This window comes from Capsicum annuum, chromosome 9 (genome assembly GCF_002878395.1).
Source record: "Capsicum annuum cultivar UCD-10X-F1 chromosome 9, UCD10Xv1.1, whole genome shotgun sequence".
NCBI classification, from domain to species: Eukaryota; Viridiplantae; Streptophyta; class Magnoliopsida; order Solanales; family Solanaceae; genus Capsicum; species Capsicum annuum.
The window spans coordinates 71,353,441-71,372,289 of NC_061119.1; the positions used below are offsets into that span (position 1 = coordinate 71,353,441).

Sequence of the window (18,849 nt, forward strand, 5' to 3'; positions counted from 1 at the left end):
TATACTATAATAGTTGAGCTGGGGTCCAATCTATGCCCTGATTGGAAGAGTGTCAATACCGCGCCACTGGTAAGGATAACATGTGACCAACCCTCATATAACAAGTAACTCTAGAGAGAACGGTGGGAACCCTCACATAATAGGTTAAGACACCTCATCTACCCTTATATAGCAGGCTATAATGTCTTAACCTATGCTGGCTACATTGTTCTGAAATGGAAGGATTGCTTCTGAGAATCACACCCTTGTATAACAGGTGAGTCCCCATCCTTGGGTTCACTCAGTGCTAATTCCTTCTCCCATCTGAATGGACACTAAACATAATTTACTAAACTGAACTAAGCATGGACTGAGTTTCTTAATTTCCATGGCTGATGAAATGCTACTGCTATCTGATAACTGACTGGGTCATTAGATCATAGAGATTTTTCCTGAGTCATAAGACTATCTAAAGTCTAAGAGTTCATAGCTTGAGTGAGAGTGTCGTGAAAACATGACATGGATCTAGGCACACAACTAATATTTTGGGTACAAGTACCCCCAGCACTCGATAGAAGGAACCTGACATGGCATGATTTACTTGAAGACTTGACTAACATCATAATACATACTACATTCATAGGAGCCTTTCATCAAACATGTAGTAGGTATAAGCTTATACATAGATGGGGATTTCATGATATCATGCTAGTTAGAAAATTTTCCTTCATCTAGGTATTTAATCAAAAATATTGTAGGCATAGTACATGTAAAGTACATTATACAACTATTAAACATCATGCTTCAATTCCAATTCCATCATACAAGGTTTTAGTCATGAGATTTTGTAAATATTTATCTATAATAATCAACCCACATGGAATTTATTATCATATCATGGAAAAGAAATCAATTCCTCATTTATTAACATTAAAGAGAACAAACAAAGCATGAAAACATGAAGAAAATCCATAACTTGTAGTTAAAAAGGATTCTTGGACTCCATGGACAAAAGGAGTCCATGAATGAATACTATGCATACCTTAGATCGTGATTTCATCAAGATTGATGGTGAAACCTTCCTAAATTTGAATCCCCAGTAGAAACCCTAGTTTGTTCTTGTGATAAACTTGAGAGAAACTAATATGTTCTGGGTGAAAAGTGGTTAAATCACGTGTTAAAGGTATTATATAGGGATAGGAAGTAGACCTTTTTAGCCCTGAACATGTCATTAAATTTTTAGCAAAATTTCCCGAGTTGATCCCTTGGCGCGACGCGGCATTATCGTGTCGTGTCACTGGAAATTGATAATTGGGAAACTGCACGGTGGTGCCACATAGAGCTATTGCGTTGCCACCTTGTCTACGACATGGAAGTTTGGTGCGACATTCCAGTATCATGGAGAAACACTAGAAATTTGATAATTGTCATTTGAGCTATCTCCATGATGCGCTGAAGGCCCAGGTCAAACACTGTCTTACTAAAAAGGCTCTAACTCTTCGTCCGGGTGTTGGATTTGGGCGAATTATATATCAATGGAAAGCTTATTCAATTTCTCACATGATAGGGAGTGAAAATTATGGAAATACCATGTGTATAATAATGAATTCTTATTTTAAATCAAGTTCTAATATCTTTAAAATGATTTTTAAGCTAAGAAAAAGCACAGGTATTATAGGTTTGTTATAGTCTATATCACTCTGTATATATGTGTGCTTTTAATCCTAATTTAGTCATGTTTGTAAAGACAACTATGGAGGTTAAGGATATACCATCACCACCACAAGAATCGCAACCACTCGACTGTCATCTTTCTTTTGAGACTAAAATTGAGAAGGTGAATAAGAGTAAGAGTGTTGAGGATAGTATAAATTTTGAAGTAAGATTTGTTGGGCCGCTCTCCAAGAACTTTTCTACATTATGATTAGATAATATCTTTTTTGTGGAATCATTTAAAATAGTAGAAGAGTGTGAAGATGAGCAACAAGAATCATATATTCTTAATTTTACACCGGATAAGCAATATAAAAACACACCTCACCTCAAGCCCGAGTGGTTCATCATGCATCATCCATTACTCAGTTTATTAATCTTTGTACCACCTCCATATGATCAAGGAAAAGAGATGGATGCGATATTAGGTGTGAAATTCATATCCTCAAGGTGGAGGAAAAAGTTGATTGGGTCATGCCACGACACTAAAGTAAGCGTTTCTTGGGAGGCAACCCAAGGTAAGTAGATTTTATTTTCAGTTTTTAGTTTTTATTTCACGTAGTTTTTTATTTTTCGTTGAGTCACAGGTTAATGGAAGTCTGAGTACCCTAAACTTGAGCTTGAAACATGGTAAAGATGGAGTGTGAGATTACATGGATCCCCTCTTTATGTGAAGATGCTACTAGCTAGGCCTAGAGGCCTTAGGGAGTATTTCTATCTCTTACCTTTAAATTCACTTTGGGGACAAAGTAGGTTTTTAAGTATGGGGTAGGGAAATTCTAAATTTTTGGCTAAATTTAAAAAAATTTAGGTTAGAAATAAGTGAGATATTGTTGTTAGTGTTAGTTTTGATTATCTGATGCAAGTAGGTTTGTTGGTAAAAGTATGTGATTTTGGAGAATTACTACTTTTTAGACTCTTAGGCTCATGTTTTATGACTCTATCATTTGTTGGCTTAACTTTGAATTCATGCTATTGTTTGGTTGAGAGTCTATGATGATCCTATTGAGTTGAGTATGTATCATGTGTGTGTGAGGTATTTTTGTATATTTCTTGTTGCATGTGATGTCTAGAACTTGCCCGGTATGTGTGTGAAGCGAAATAAAGAGTATGGGTTTAGGAGATGATTTAGGCATTTCTTTGATAGCCTTGTTTTATACATTCTTTTTACCTACCCCTATGCATTATCCTAGTTAAACCCCATTAATCCTTTAGCCTTTTCTTTGGTAGCCTCATATATAGCTTAATCTCTTCTTTGATAAAACATAAGTTGATCCAAAAGGCTTCTAAGTGCTTTAATTGAAAAAATGAATTTGATAAAGGAGTTTGAGAATTTAAAGAAGAAAAGGTGAAATTGATGCCCCAAGGTAATAGTTATTGGTGTTTATAATTGAATTATGGTGGATTTATGTGATATAATTGATGTTATAAATATTTTCATGATAGAAAAGAATGAGAAAAATAATTCATGGGGTAGTAAACTATACGCCCACCGGGTGCTTGTGAAAATGCTTAAAAGAGATGGGGCAAAATAAAAGATATGGGTGAATAAAAAAATGGCATAAATTTATTTTATGGAGATTAGTTTTAAATGTTTAATGTAGTGTATTAAAGCGCTTAGAGAGGTGAGTCACTATTCTTGGCCAAAATAGTTCCTACCCGTCACTTAGCCTACATTACAACCCGAAAAGACCTAATTGATCCCAAGCTTTACATTCAACTATTAGTGGAGCATTACACTAAGGGAAAGCCTATGGTTCATTATATGTAACTTTTGAATTCTTTGTGAGAGTAAGTGTAATTTGATTCTTGTACCCGTTACGTTGTAAATTGCATTATTGTGAGATATTATGGGTAACTCTCTTGTTGTGAGGGAAACATGTTTTATAAATTTGGGTGATTTTTGATGTCCTTGATTGAATGATATGCATGAGTTTTCTACTTGTGTATTCCATTCTTGAGGCTAGGATGATTTGGAGTAGGATTCTTGATCTTTCAATTGTGTAAAACATGCTTAGTGTAGAAACTTACATTCGTTTAGTCATTGTAGTGCTATATTGAGTGTCTTTCATGTAGTAGAATTTTGGAGTATCTTCATATCATGGTATTTATAGTTAAGAGTTGTTCGAGGACAAACAAGGCTTTAAGGGTGGGGTGGTGTTGTTGGGTGTATTTATGCATTCTAGCGTTACTATTCTAGCCTTTTTAGCCTTGTTTTGAGGATGATTATTATGATATATGTGTTAATAATGATATAAATGAGAAATTATGTGTCAAATTATGTGTTCACAATGTTTAATGGTGTTTCCACACAAGTTTTTTTCAATTCGACTATTTAGAGTTCAACCAAGAAAACTAGTGTAACTAGCTTGAGCTAGGTGTTTTCTAGTCTATCGTGTTGGGTTCTAATGAGTTATTAAGGTTATTATTATGTATTTATATTTGAAAAAACTTATTTATAATGTTCAATGGTCAATTGGATCAAGAAAAGAGTGAAAACAATCAGTTAAAGCTCAATGTGAATTTATCCTATGCTTAGCTCGCGTTTCTAGTTCATCGGTGAGGATGTTGTGTTGTTTTGAGCTCTTAATTGATGTTTTTAATGACTTAGGATTCTTGTTTCATGGATTATGATGATATATTAAGGATATAAAAGCTTCAAATCAAGTGGAAACAACTCAAGAAGGCTCGAAATGCTCAACAAAAGCACAAGACGCAGGTTGGACGCAATTTGGACCCCTAAAAAGTATTGGGGCGAGTGTCAATTGTACAGGTGGCCAATGGAAGAATTCAAAATACCAATGGATTCATAATAGGCCCAAGTTTTGTAAATAAGCCGGTTGTATCTTAATTTATATTTTAAGGAGGCCCCGCGATGCATTGAAATCATGAATAGCTACTGGAATTTGACATTTTTTTGACAATTGTGAATTAGCATGTCACCGCATCGCGCCGATGCCCAAAATTGGGATAATTCTTCCTAGATGAAATAAAAAAGCGTTGAAACCAAATCCAAGTCGGTTTATGACTTGTTTACTATAAATATAACGTGTTAAATCATGTTTTAATCATCTGGGATCTCTTGGAAACCCTAGATCAACTTGGAACATCATTGGAGGCTAACACAACTTCTTTTTAGGTTTTATCATTCTTTAATTTAGTTTTTTATAGTTTGTGTCATCATTCCAAGGGGTTGGATGATGAATATTTCCATTAAAGGCTAAAACCCTCTTTCTGGGGTTGAGGCCAAGAACATGAATACTCTTTAATATTTTTTATTGTAGTTTAATTGTGGATTATCATATGGATTGTTGTTGATTTCAGCTTACTATTTTGATGATTAGCTACCATTAGAATAAATCTATATTTCTATGTGAATCCGGGAGGAGAATCATAGGATAGAATGAAGAAATTAAGGAACAAGTTTCTTACTCTTTTATGAAATAAGAAGTTTGAATTAACATCTAGGATAGGGATATACCTAGAAGCATTGTTTGATTCAAATTGCAAGAAGATAACTTATTGAATCTAGAATAACTATAGTATTTCTATGGGAGTTGTAGTTGCAATGTTCAATGGATAAAAGATTTGAGGTCGGGAGACTAAAATCGTAGAACAAACCTTGCGAATCAACAATCTGATAATCAATTAGACTCCGATAGGAATAGAGATTTGTAAGATTGTTTGAAATGCCTCAACCCTGGACTTTACTCCATTGATTGTCCAAGATTTTATTTTATGCATTAGTTTGGATTAGTTTTAATTTACAAAATTACAACTTTATTTGCTACTCTCCTTAATTAGTTAAACTAGAATAGGATAGACGATGAACGCAAGTCCCTGTGAGATCGATACTTGGGTTTTTTTGAGGCCACTATATTACTCGATAAGACCACGTACACTTGTGTGTGCGCTTGGGCATTGTCAGCAAGGTAGATAATTCCAAGGGTTGTATTTATCACCTTGTCCCAAACAAGAATACAAGTTCTGAATCTCTATGCCCTAAGTCAATTCTAGTGGTAAAAAAGTTTCTAGAAGTGTTTCCTAAAGATCTTCCCAGAGTTCCTGTCGAGTACAAAATTGACTTTAAAATAGATCTCCTCCGTGATACCCATATTATCTTAATTTTGCCTTACAAAATGGTTCCAGCTGAGCTCAAGAAATTCAAAAAATAGTTGAAAAATCTTCTAGATAAGGGCTTCATCAATCCTAGCATTTTCTCGTGGGGCACTCTAGTTCTTTTCATATGCAAGAAAAATAGTTCTCTCATAATGTGCATCGACTACATTCTGTTGAACAAAGTCATGATCAATAATAAGTACCCTCTTGCCAAGATTGATGAATAGCTTGACCAAGTTCAGGGTGCGAATTACTTCTCTAAGATAGACCTCAGATCCAGCTATCATTAGCTCAGAATTAAGGAATGTGACATTTCAAAGACAGCCTTCAGAACTTGGTATGGTCACTTCAAATTCATAGTTATGTCTTTTGGACTAACGAATGCTCCCACGGATTTTATGGACTTAATGAACAGGGTGTTCAAGCAGTACTTGAACATGTTTGCCGTAGTCTTTATAGACGACATCCTCGTCTATTCCCATAGTAAAGAAGACCATGCTGACTAATTAAGGATTTTTTTACAGACCCTTAAAGATCACCAATTATTCTCTAAGTTTAGCAAGTGCAAATTCTGGTTGATTTCAATAGCTTTACTTGGTCACATCATCTCTAGTGATGGCATTCGAGTTGATCCTCAAAAGACCAAAGTAGTAAGAAACTAACCTAGGCCCATCTCTCCATCAGATATTAAGAGTTTCATGGGTTTAGCCGGTTACTATAGATAGTTTATTGAAGGATTTTCTTCTATTGACTCTCCCATGTCTAGATTGACTCAGAAGAAAGTCAAATTTTAGTGGTCTGATTCTTGTGAGAAGAGTTTTCAGGAGTTAAGAACTTGACTCACTGCTGATCCAGTACTGACTTAACCAGAGGGTTCAGATGGATTTATAATCTATTATTATGCTTCTAGAGTTGGTCTGATCATGTGTTGATGTAGCGAGGTAAGATCATACCCTATGCTTCTAGATAGCTCAGACCCTATAAGAAAAACTATTCGACTAATGATCTTGAATTGGCCGCAGTTGTGTTTGCCTTAAAGATTTGGAAATATTACCTTTATGGGGTTCATGTTGATATGTTTACAGACCATAAGAGCTTACAATATGTGTTCACACAAAAAGACCTGAATCTTCATCAAAAAGGTGGCTTAAATTATTGAAAAACTATGATATGAGTGTGTTGTATCACCTGAGAAGGCGAATGTTGTGGTCGATGCCCTTAGTAGACTTTCCATAAGAAGTATTGCTTATGTAGAAGATGATAAGAAAGAATTAGTCTGTGAAGTTCATCAGCTTGCTAGATTGGGAGTTCGATTGGTAGATTTAGCCAAAGATAGTATTTGGTTTCAAAGTCTTTCAGAATCTTCTTTAGTGTCTGAGGTAAACAAAAAGTAAGACAAGGATCCTATTTTGGTTAAGTTGAAAGAAACAGTTCGAGATCAGAAGGTTGAGGTTTTCTCCCAAGGGGAAAATGGTGTGTTTTGTTGTTAGGAAAGATTATGTGTTTTGAAGTAGATGATTTGAGGCAATAAATGTTAGGAAAAGTGCATGGGTCACGATATTTTATTCATGCAAGAGCCAATAAGATACACCACAACTTGTGGGAAATCAGTTGGTGGAATGGTATGAAGAAGGATATTGCGGAATTTATGGCTAAGTGTCTGAATTGTCAACAGTTTAAGGTTGAGAACCAAAGGCCTAGTGGTACTCTTTAGGAGTTCAGAATCCCCACTTGGAAGTAGGAGGTGGTGAACATAGATTTTTCTACAAGGTTACCTCGTACAGGTCATCAGCATGATTCTATTTGGGTCATTACTGATAGAATGACCAAGTCAGCCCATCTCTTGTTAGTTCATACTTTATATTTAACTGAGGATTATCCAAGACTCTATCTCAATGAGTTGGTAAAGTTGTACGGAGTCCTATTAACTATCATATCAGATAGACATACCTAATTTAACTCTCATTTTTTAAAGACATTTCAAAAAGGTCTTGGTACCTAAGTTCATCTCAGTACAAATTTCCACTTGTAGGAAGATGGTTAGGAAGAGAGGACCATCCATAAATTAGAGGACATATTGAGAGCTTGTGTTATCAATTTTAAGGGTAGTTGCGATGACCACTTGTCTTTGATCGAAAGTGCATATAATAATAGCTATCACTCTAGTATTCAGATGGATTAGTTTGAGGCTCTCTATGGTAGGAGGTGTAGATCTCCTATTGGTTTGTTTGAAGCTGGTGAGACTGTTTTGATAGGGCCAAATTCAGTCTACGAGGTGATGGAGAAAGTTTAGCTGATTCGAGAAAGGCTGAAGACAACCCAAATTCATTAGAAATCATATGTTGATATAAGGAAAAGAGAGCTAGAATTAGAGGTTGGTGATTTTGTGTATCTAAAAATTTCACCGATGAAAAAGGTGAAGAGATTCGGCAAGAAAGGAAAACTCAGTCCCCGCTGTATTGGCCCATATAGAATATTGAGTTGTTTTAGGAAAGTATCCTATGACTTAGAGTTATCTACAGATTTAGCATCGATGCATCCAGTGTTTTATGTCTCTTTGCTAAAGAAATACATAGGTGATCCAACCTCTGTAGTTTCTTTAGAGAGTCTAAACGTGGAAGATAATATTTTCTATGAAGAATTCCTTGTTGAAATCCTTGATCATCAGATTCGTAGGTTGAGGAATAAAGAAGTTGTCTTAGTAAAGTTTTTGTGGAGGAATCAGTCTGTTGAGGGAGTTACTTGGGGACTAGAAGCCGATATGCGAGCAATTATCCCCATCCCTTCTCTACAAATTTGGATTTATCTTGAGGTAATTGTTTCCCTTAAATTTATTTCTCTCATTTTCTTTCTTAACTATTCAACCATCCTCATGTTATAGCATGTATTCATGAATTTAGTTTGGTCCATGCATCATGTTTTAGCTCAAAAGTTTTTAGTGCATAATCTTGGTCTTCCTAGTATCTCAGCTAAGGCAGTTTCATTTAGGGACGAATGATCCTAAGGGGGGAGATATTGTAATACCCCATGAAATCCTAGACAAGCTTTCAACTATTCGTAGCATGTTTAAAGGCCCCAAAGCATTTATTTTACACTAGAGACAAGTTTCATAATCACTGCGACACTCTTAAAATTTCAAGCATTTTATTTTTTGTCTTCCTATTTTGAAACATCAATTTTTGACTTGAAATATATTTAGAAATGTTAAAGAGGTCACCTGAGAAAGTTTTGGAATTTTTTAAAGTAGCTTAGGGTGATTTTTGACTACTGAGGCAATGTGACTTTGGAATATTAATGTGACATGGATGATGATCTCTGTGATAAGTAGCGTGTCATCATGCTATGAAAACTCGTGCAACTCACTTAAAGGGTGAAGGGATTTTTGGTCCTTTCTCCTCCTTAAGCACCCAATCCATGACTTAAAACATTAAAAGAGGCATTATTTACCCCTTCTCAGTTAAATAACAACATTCAATCTTCTCCCATTCCAAATAACAAAAGCAAGGTTTTCTCTCAAGAATTCACCCTCCTAAGGTCTCAAATCTAAGTCCCTTCAACAAGTCAAGTAATTCAGGTATGTGGGATATTCATCAAAGGGATTCTTTCACCCTTTGAGTACAAAAGTTTCTCCAAATTTTCAAGTTTAATTCCCCTTTTGATTTAGGTTCCATGACAACTATAAATTCTATGATTTCCTCCATGTAATTCTTGAATTCTACCATGAATGAGTGTTTCCTCATAAATTCAAGCATTCTTCCGTACTTTAATCATGATAATTCGTTACATTGATGAAATTGTTAGATTTTTTAGTTTAAGTCGTGAAATTCTTATCATGTCATTACTTTGAAATTATTATATTTAGTTGTATTTTTTTCAATGCTGGTGGGTTATGTACAACTGATACCTAAATGATCAGGCATGATACAATTTTTAAGATTTCAAGTTATTCATACCATATTTATACCATGAATTTATAACATTTTCATAATGATCAGTCACCAGCATTATATCATGCTAACTATATCAGTTAACATGTTCATGATTATTTCAGATTATGCATACATTGTTATTTTCAGAATACAATATTTGTACTTATCAGTTATCAGTGCATGCACTAGTTTATACTTCCATGTTAGTTCAGTTGGTAGTAATACTTAGCACCGAGCAAACCTAGGGATGAAGGCTCACCACCAATATAGAACTGAGACCTTTAGTAGAAGCCCCTAAGTTCCAGAACTATGTAGTCAGTGTAGGTTATGAGAGGTCACCCACCATTTTAGGACTGATACTCTCTTAGAAGTCACCCACTAGTTTAGGACTGACACCCTAGTCCTTCGATACATTAGTTTATTGAATCCACAAAGCCAGTGTCAGTACCCATGGCAAGGTATTGACACCCTTCCAACTAGGGTTACAGGTTGGACCTCGATTAGCTCATATTGGGGAATGTCGGTTAAATGTTAGCTTCTACTATTTTAGTTCATTTTTCATACTATATCAGTTCAGGATGGCATAACCAAGTGTTCATATATCAGTTATTCAATTGTTCAGGTTATTTTTGTACATGATTATACTTGGTTTTGCATTTAATATTCATGTTCATGCATTCATACTCAGTATGTATAATTATCGGTCTATTTCCATCCCACATACTAGTACATTCAAAGTATTGATCTCATACTCTCTTTTGTGGTATGCTGTCTTATAACATAGGTTTGAATGTTTAATTTCCCATCGTACTTAGACAACTCGTGTGCCACTAAGTTGCAATATTGGTGAGTCCTCATCAGTCGAGGACTAATTATACTATTTATCATGCTTTCTAGTACTTCAGTTCATGTTTATTCCAGTAGTCAGAGTTAGTTAGGGATCTATCCCAACAACCCATCATGTTTAGAGGCTTTTAGACAGACAATTAGTATGTTATTAGTTATAACTATTCATCACCTTTGATATTGTTTTGACATTCATATATTTTCATGAATGACTTCCGCATAGTATTTCATTACTTTCTTTTATTCTTTACAATATGTGCCAGATTAGGGGTTAGCTTGCGGTCACTTGTGGCCTTGAGCACCGTGTCTCAACTAGGGGGCAGTCTTGAGTCATGATAGTAATAGAGATATATTATGTATTTCATTGCGATATTGAATAAATACTAGGTCTTTTCTGTATATAGAGTGATTATTTCTTTGATAGTAGTCTTTACTTGATATAGTTGTCTACTTAAGCTCGTTTAACCTATGATGTCGACTGAATACGAGTAGATTGTATTCACTTCTACTTTTCTATACTCTTTCAGTACAGATCCTAGTACAAGTTCTTTCTTTGGCCTTGATCATGCATATCCAAAAGTCATGGTAAGATTTGCCAATCGCAACTGTCACTTGGCTTCATCTATTGTATCTTGTCATTATTTATGATTAAAGATAGTGATATCGTTACTTGACATTCCTTTTTGATAATAAAGTCGCTCTTGTATTCGTGACACTGAATCTTGGGGGTTTTATGGCATTTTCTATTCTTTCAGGTTGTGATTCAAGGATCATTATCTTTTATTTTATTACAAGCTTTCGACTAATTGTATTCATTTTTTATGTATTCCATGATTGCGGGTAAGGCTTACCTACCACAAAGCATAGAGTAGTGTCATCACGACTCTGAGGATTTGGATGGCGACATAAATTGAGAAAGTACTCCCTCTATCTCAATTTATGTGGCACCCTTTTCTTTTTAGTCCGTCTAAAAAATAATATCATTTTTTCTTATTTGTCAACTACTCCCTCCTTTACTAAATACTTGATATCCTCACTAAAAATAGACATTCCATAATACTTGTTATTTTAGAAAATCAAGACATAATACTCCCTCAGTTTCAAAAAGAATGACCTACTTTTCTTTTTAGTCTGTTTCCAAATGAATGACAACTTTTTCTTTACAATACTTTAATTTCAACTTACATGTGGCGTGTTTAAGACCACAAGATTAAAAGGTATTTTGGTACATTTGACATAATTTTAATTTAGGTCCACAAGAATCAAAAGTCTTCTTTACTTTCTTAAACTCTATCATGTCAAATTAGGTCTTTTTTTTTTTTAAACAAAGAGAGTATATTTATTTCATTTTACCCTCAGCACACTTTTCATTTATTGAAGAGAGATCACACTTTTCATTAATTAGAGAGACTAAAGAGAGATTATTAAAGAAATTAAATAAGGTATGATGATAAAAACACATAATTTCTTAAGGGACGTGCAAGTAAAAAATGTGACAAGTATTTAGGAATGGGTTGAGTATTTAATACACCCTCCATCTATGAATAGTTGTGTGCTATTGACTTGACACACAAGTTAAAAAATAGTAAATAAGAAAGATAATTTTACCATATCACTTTTTTGAATATAATTTATTCAATTATTTGAAAAATTTATTGGGTAATGACTGTAATTAATAACTAAGGATAAAATAAGTAAATTATCCATTGATTTTTCAAATTGAACAAGTATTTTTGAATATCTATTTTGTTATAGAGGATAAGTAAAATGAATGCACGGAGTACCACCATCTTTATTTTTATCCTTGTTGGTCCCATTTTAACACTTAATTGTGAAGAAAGATCAACTAAAAGTAAGCAATAAAAAGATCAACTAAGCAATAAAGTGACGTCAACAAGAACAATACTCCCTCCTTTTCGAAATAAATGAATTATTGAGGTATTTATTGGTGTTTCAAAGTAAGTGAATGGTTGAATTTTTTTTCCAAATTACCCTTATGATTTGACAAGTAAAAGAGACTGCAGTTTTTTCTTTTTTTGGATAAAAGAGACTTCAAGGGTAAAAATGAAAATTTATATCTCTCATGCTTTTTCTTAATCTGTGTGCCAAAATCCAACAATTCATTTATTTCGAAATGGAGCGGAATATATGGTAAACTTAACAAAGTCTTCCTTTATTTCTTAAATTTTGTGCCTGATCAAAAAGTTTACATAAATTGGGACATGGGGTAATAAAATGGAAATGATGGACCACTTAACAAAATTACAGAATTAAAATTTAAAGATGAAAGTGAGCATTGAACTAGAATTTTGAGCCTATACAAGTACTACCGCACGCTCTTATAGAAAACACATGAACGGTAAAATATGACAACCCGGAATAATATGGCAAATATTTAATTGATATCAATTACTAGAAGTTTGAGCCCGTAAGAGTACATGTTTGATTGATCTCAAATTCTTGAAGTAGTTCTACACAGAATCGATGGCCATAATGGTGCTTAAATTCATAGGTGTCATGTACTTGTTAGAACCAGTACAAATTGTTTTAAAAATGATCTTGTTCGCCTTTTCTGATGGATGGAAAGGATCCCAAAACGCATATTCATCTCTGTTGGGGCATAGATTTGATGCAGCTGTGCATAGTTCAATTCCGTTGTAAGGTCCTTATCTACAGCATGCTATCTTTGATGTAACAAATCCTGTTCAATATATAATTACTCCACGTAAAATTTGTGTATTTGTCAATTTACTTATAAGGTTATCGTACCTCCTTGTTTTAATTTCACATGAAGAATAATTATTACGGAAAAAGAAATAAATGTTACTTCTACACGTTGACTAACATAAGAAAGTTTTTGCATAATCGTTCACCTAGAAAGATAATTGCAGTAGTTGTTCAAAAAAGGTAATGCTATAGAAAATAAAAGCATACCATAGTCTTTGGGATTGGCAAAGAAGTCGTTCTGCATTTCCATGGCATTGACGGCAACAAAGATATCAGAGCCAAGTTCTTGATTGAGACGTGTAGTCATTTGGACAAGGAGTGGGTTGTAAATTGTTGTAGCTTCTTGAAGTTCCTTTGCACATTCCCCATTTGAGCTCCACAAGGCTAACTCTGTTGGGACACAACCCAGTGGTCCAGTTCCGTCACTAGCACTCGTCTAGCTCCCAGATCATTTAGTATCTATACATAAATTAAATATTCCACTCTTCTAGTTACTTAACATTTAATCTCTACTTCATTATCATCAAAAAATATACGTACTTTACTTTTGTGACGATCCACTTAGAATTCCTTTTTAAAATTCCTATTCCTTCATAAGGCGAGTTCAAAATGAATTTTGACTAGTATAGCTTTATATACTTGGATTTTAAAGTAGATATAAATTTTTTAGGTGAAAAGAGGGGAGCGTTGGAACAACTTTTATTACTCAATTTTGTACAACTAATTGTTTAACTTGCGGAAACCAGTTAAATGCCCGTTTCTTCACAACTAATTTTGGCATTTGGCACTAGCTTACTACTTCTATACTCTTCTTAACAATGGGCCTTTTAAAGTACTTAATTGATAACCCAATAAAAATGGTCAGGATAACTAACCTATATTACAGGATTCTATGCATTCTTCTTAAACTTACTATCGTAGTCAAAGAAAAGAAGATTTAATAAGAAAAGGATATTTTCTTTTTCGGGCATACGAAAAATTTTGGACATGTATTTTATAATTGTTTGGTCAAAGTTTTTTATAAAGCAAAAGTGTTTAGTTTGTTTAAGAAGTGCTTATTTTAGACGTTGGAAGTGGTTGTTTCAAATTCATTAGCCAAAACATATATTGTTACTCTCCAAAAAATATTTTTTCCAGAAGCATTTCTAATTTAAAAAATACTTTACAAGATAAGCAAAATTTAGAAATTTGATAAAAAAGGATGTATGTTACCCTTACTTTTACACCAGTTAGGGTAAGTACCTAATATAACAACTGACTTATAGTATGTTTGGTCGAGTTTCTAAAATTAATTAATTTTAAAAAAATATTTTTTAAAAAAGTGCTTTTTAAATAAGTATTTTTGGTGAGAAATAGTTTGTATATGACTAATAAATTTTTTTTAAAAAAACACTTTTAAGCAATGATTAGTATTTAGTCAAGCTTTTAAAACTATTTTTACGTATATATATATTTTTCTCAAAAGTATTTTTTAAAAAAATTGTTTTTATAGTTTAGGAAAACTCTTTTTTATTACTCCTAGAATTCATTTATTTTCATCCAAAAAATGAGCCAAACACCTCACTATTTTAAAGTTTGATCGAACAGACTATTACTATTTATTTTAGGTTGTCAATAATTGTTATTAAATAAAGTTATTTTATGTTATCAGCAGTAAGAAGTAATTATTAACTATAGTCATTTTTTAATGTATTCGTCAAAATTATTAAATTTATTATCCTTAAAAGTTGATCGGAGTGTAAAATTATGAATTTTTTTAATATATAAAAATAGATGGTGAAATTAGAAAATTGATTACCGTCAAAATTTTGTGGTACTCGGTAACAACGACACGTGAGTAATCCTCGAGGTTGTACTGCATTTGTCTGGCGGAAAAAGGTGTCAGAAGGTGGTTGTTGACATAGTCATTGCCGCCCAAAGTAATGAAGACAAGCGCATCATTCACTAGTCGCGCAGTTTGTTCCTCTCCTATAAGAGCACTCGCCCGCTGCTGACAGAGGCGGACCTACATTGAGGTTAGCGGGTGCTCGAGAAAAACTCTGTATATATGATTTATATATATATATATATATATATATTAGAATATTATATTAAATATATGTTGTGCACCCATAATAATAGTTAGGTTGTTTGGTGAGATGATTCGGTATGTCACTTGAAAGTTGTTTTTAATGTGTGATTGCTTAGGCTGGAGCCCCAACAAACGTTTTATTGCTCCTTTTATCATTTTCCAATTTTCTATTGCGTGATTGCTCAGGTTTGAACCTCGACAACAATGTTTCTTTATTACTCTATTTTCATTTTTCAAGTTTTTTTATACTTGTTGTGCAAATGTATATATTTATCTTTTGATTAAAAAAGATTTCCTACTTAGTAGTCATTTATTTCATACTTTTTTTTCTTTTATGTATTGTGGATATTATTGAGCTATTTTTTATTTTATTTCAAAATACAAGTTTCTTTCCAACTTCAAAAGGTAGATATTCTCCCTAACTTATATTGTATAATATTTTTTTTTAATTTTTTGATCATTGAGTTATTTTTTATTTAAAAAATTAGCAATTTAAAGTGTGAGATAGGCTTAAATCAAACGTTACCCGTTGCAACTATCTAGCAAACAAATCTCACGAATTTTATATTTTTCAAAAAATTTCTATTATTGTTCAAAATATAAAAGTACGTTAAATTTAAGTACGGTGAATAACATACTTTTATCATATTAAATCTAATTAATGATATTAAATAATATTAAAATTTTGCTTATAAAATACTATAATTAATAAGTTTTTAAAGAAATATATATCAAATTTTGATACTATTAATTATTATATTTAAATATAAAGGTGTATCCGTCAAACTTAAATCCTGGTTCGCCTCTGGTTGCTGAAATTGTTGGAAGAAATCTAGTTGACTATGGATTGTTATTATATTCATCTACATAAATACCCCGCCAAAACAAGTTTACCAAAATATAGTTAAGAGTTACTTTTAACCAGAGAGCAAATATAAAGTAAATATGTACTTGATTCTTCCACTTTAATTTATTTATCTGTTTTTGACTTATATATGAAATTTTAAAAAGTAAATTTTTTTATAAATCTCTAAATCTTTAATTAACAATATGGAGAATATTTAAGATTGTTTCGTAAAATTTAAAAATTGTAAAAAAAAATTAAAAAACACATTTCTTATAAAATAAATTAAAAAGAAAAGTAAAACAAATAAATTATCATCAAAAGAGCAGGTATTTTTCACTAATAGCTACATTAACAGTAGGAGAGTGTAGACAACCTTTTTTATCTTGTGGTGGCAATTCACAAAAAGTGTCGCCTGCTGCATGAGATATCTACTAAAAATTCTTACTTCCTCCGTCTCAAATTATTTGTTTCAAATTATTTAATTTAATTTTTTATTTTATTTATCTTTTTTCATTAATCAAAATAAGATAATTTTTTTTTCATGTTTTAATCTTTACATTAATTATTTTTTTTAATTAAATTGTAAATATTATTTAATATATGTATTATGATAAACTAGTTAGGTTGTTAATTATTTTTCTTTCAAACGGGACGAAGGGAGTAGTAAATTAAATGGTTGGGAAGATTAAACCTCATAAAAAGTGTGCCAACTATACTAATTGAAGATTTAACGGTGCACGCCATTTATTTATCCTAGGGGCTCCCCTTGACTTATGATAGAGGATAATTTTTGCAACTCCATAGAAATTTCCCTAAAGAAAGAAGACTTGAAAAACAATATGCAGAGTATATTGACTCACAAACTGCAGCCCAGAAGCAAAATTTGCTCCCACCAGCAACTTATCTCCTGTAAGCGAAGGGTCCAAGTACGGCAATGTTGGCTCAGCGCCAAGCTGTTCGCCTGGTCATGCACATTTTCATAATAAATAAACATAAAAGGGTCCAAGAAAAACAAATTTAACGTGTAGAAAATGACACATATTAATCATTCTTCCACCCATCGTATCCTAATTGACCTTAACTTAAATTCCGGGTTAAAATTCCCCCTCTTTAATAGAATTATGAGATGGAACATGCATACAGAACTTCAATTAAATAGGTTTCACTGATTTTAGTGATCCATGTAGATATTAGACCCGCCCATAAATGAATAAACTTCAAAAGCTTTCGTTAAACTTCGGATTTATTCATACCGAGTTTCTCCTATGCTTCATGGTTTGCGATCGAATGGATTCAAAAGATAATAGTGTCACACCAAAGACAAATTAAAGAAAAGAATAAACTCTGACACTCACTTATAAGATCAGGAATATTTAAGCCATTGGAGAAACGGCCAGTAGGTTGGTGAGTTGGATAGTCAACGCCATAAGGTGGAGAATTAGCACGGGCTGTAGTTGTTGTTGCCATTGTCAACAAGTGAGTCTCCAAACACAAAAAAAGCACGAGGTACACCCTCAGAGTAAGTTACAAAAGTTGCAAAGACCACGGCTAGGCAGATAACCAAGGTGGTAGCAAAACCTGGATTAGCCATTGGGAAAAATTAAACTACAATTTGAGGAACTCTTTCTTGTATGTTTATGAGATATTTAATGCAAATGATGAAGTAATGAGGCATTTATTTATACAGGAGGAATATTGGATTAGTTTTCGTTGTTGGTTGAAGCATAATAAATAGGTGGCTTTCCAAAAGCATTAGAGTGAGTAAAATCAGGGGCCAACTGGCCAAAAGAACAAACTTTGACAAGTTTGCTTTTACACCTGGAGTAATTTCATGTCTATACTAGAAAGCTCTAAGTATTTTAAGTCCATCTGCAGGTGACTGATAAACCTTCACGGGCTCTTGAAAGTTAATTTGCCATTTGCATTCAGAGGCGGATCTAAAATTTTAAGTTTGTGGGTTTCTTGAGCAAAGTAAAAATTCAAAAATAAGGTCATTCATGGGGATAGAGAACCTACAACCAAGAGAGCAATAGTGTTCCAACAAGCACTTTACTTGCCACTAGACCAATAGAACTCATTGTGGGTTCCTAACTTATGATTTTAATATATTTACTAGATTTCTTAATATAAATATAAGATCCACACAAAAGTTAGTGGGTTCCCGGGAACACCCACATTAGCTTCTACATCCGCCCCTGTTTGCATTAAAACTACGAGTATACATTACGTTTTACGCACAAATATGGTAAAAGATGGTTCTGCCCCTTCACTCTCATTGTCTCTACTTTTCAAGTTCTTACTTGTAGCTTGGATGTCAAATGGACGAGTTAAACTTAGACAAATTAAATTGGCTTGGCCTAAAAAATTAAAAAGGAGGAAATTTCTCAAATAACAATAATACACTGATAGCAATACTTTTATAATTACTTTTGATAGCAAATTGCATATGTATTTGATGTGCTATTTTTAGATGTAAATACATATACAAATAGTAAGTAGAGATTCATTAGGTGTAAATATATATGCAAATAGTTAAATAAGCGGAGATTCAATTAAATAAGAAGGGTATCTTTTATTGTTGCTAAAATAAATCACGCATTAGATTTTAATGAAAGATT

General features: G+C 33.0%; 1 pseudogene; it reads right to left on the minus strand.

Moving 5' to 3' along the window:
- Positions 1 to 12,781: 12,781 nt before the first annotated feature.
- LOC107842035 lies at positions 12,782 to 17,913 on the minus strand (annotated as a pseudogene).
- Between the last annotated feature and the right edge of the window lie 936 nt (positions 17,914 to 18,849).